This window comes from Galeopterus variegatus, unplaced genomic scaffold (assembly GCF_000696425.1).
Source record: "Galeopterus variegatus unplaced genomic scaffold, G_variegatus-3.0.2 Scaffold10679, whole genome shotgun sequence".
NCBI classification, from domain to species: domain Eukaryota; kingdom Metazoa; phylum Chordata; class Mammalia; order Dermoptera; family Cynocephalidae; genus Galeopterus; species Galeopterus variegatus.
In genome coordinates this window covers 9,621-11,408 of record NW_007736790.1, presented here as the reverse complement: position 1 = coordinate 11,408, position 1,788 = coordinate 9,621, and the positions used below count along the sequence as shown (strand labels likewise).

The 1,788-nt window shown below is 43.3% G+C and overlaps 1 pseudogene; it reads right to left on the bottom strand.

Moving 5' to 3' along the window:
• Positions 1-204: 204 nt before the first annotated feature.
• Positions 205-1,788, bottom strand: part of LOC103610156 — a 10,724-nt pseudogene continuing 9,140 nt past the window's right edge.

Genomic DNA, 1,788 nt, shown 5'->3' with positions numbered 1-1,788 from the left:
TCACTCCTGTGATTTTTCTTTTAATAATTGAGATATCCAGATAAATATCCTCTGAATAGTTAAGGCATTACTGTAATGAGATTAATTCCTTCATTCAACAAATATTTATGGAGTGCCTAGCAAACACCTTTTTTTTTTTTTTAAGCACAACCCCTTTATTTATTTATTTATTTTTAAAAGGATGTTTTCTCATTTTCTATTCTTTCATAAATTTTGATTCTTTCCAGTGGAACCCAAACCTCCTGAACCCCTTTCAGTGTCATCTAAAACTTGAACTTCTATTTCTGGATTTAAAAAATCCGTTCACAAATAAGCTGTGCAATTCGATCACCCTTTTTGACTTCAAACTTTCCTTTGCCAAAATTAAACAGTACAGCACCAACATTTCCTCTGTAATCTTCCTCTACAACACCAGCTCCTCCATCTATGAAGTGTTTGGCAGCAAAACCAGAACGTGGAGCTACTCTTCCGTCACACCCAGAAGGAAGAGCTGTCTGGATGCCCGTTCTCACAAGGGCTTTCTCTGTGGGTGGTACTGTATAGTCAGAGGCACTGTGCAGGTCACAGCCCGCCACCTGCGCCGACCCCGAGAGCTGGGCACAGCGGAGCCGCCTGCCGCCCTCCCCCGCAGGCTGAGCCCGCTGCTGGTGGAGGTGACCGGGGTCTCTTCAGAGCAGGGCGTGGCAGAGCGAGAACGCAGGAGGAGGCGACAGCCCAGGGAACAAGAGAGCGCAGGATGAAGCGCGCAGGGAACGCACCGAGGTCTAAACTTCGCAGACACCTTATAGATGCTTGGAATTCAGCAGTGAGCAAAACAGGGTATCTTTGCTCTCATAGAGCTTACATTCTAACAGAAGGAATAGATAAATCACCTTGGGTTGAATGTCCCCCTCAAACTTAATTCCCATTGTGACTGTTGAGGATGGGAAATGCTATTGTGGTAATTGGAAGGTGGGGCCTTGAAGAGGTGATTAGATTGTAGGACCACGTGACAGTGAATGGGTTAATAGTGGTGGTCAGCAGCATGGTTTTGAGGACTTTAAAAAGAGAGTGAATGAGGAGGTTAGTCTCTCACTCTCTCTGCTCCACCATTTTCACAATGGGATACCCTGTCATTGCTGTTGCCACCACCAAGACCTTCACCAGCTGTGTTCCCTGGACTTTGGATTTCCCAGCCTAAGAAACTGTAGAACAATAAATTTCATTTTCTTTATAAATTATTACCCAGTTCCATATATTTTGTTATAAACAATAGAAATGGACTAATACAATAATAAACAATAAACATAAGGAAAAAGTCCATTACATGTTATGTTTGGAGGTAATATGTGTTCTGGAAGAAAGAAAGTGAAAAACAAATAGAGCCCAGTAAGATCAGAAGTGCTAGTGGGGGTGGTGAAGACTGTAATGTTAAATAGGGTGGTCAGAATAGGGTTCTTTGGGAAAGTGCTTTAAGCAAAGAAGCAAGGGAATTTGACCAAGCATATGTTCAGGGTAAGAATTCCAGGCAATGGGAATAGTTGGTGCAAAGGCCCTGGTGTGGGTGCCTGTAGGGATTGTTTGAGGAACAGTAAGGAAGCTGTTGCAGCTAGAGTGTCCTGAGAAAGGGAAAGAGTAGAAGAGGAAGTCAGACAGATCGTGTGGGGATTTCACAGCTATTATAAGGAACTTGGCTTTTACTTTGAGTGAAATAGGGAGCCGCTGAAGGGTTTTGAGCAGAGGAATGGCATAACCTGACACATGTGAAAAAGATATCTATGACTGCAATGTTGAGAAAATGCTAGTGGG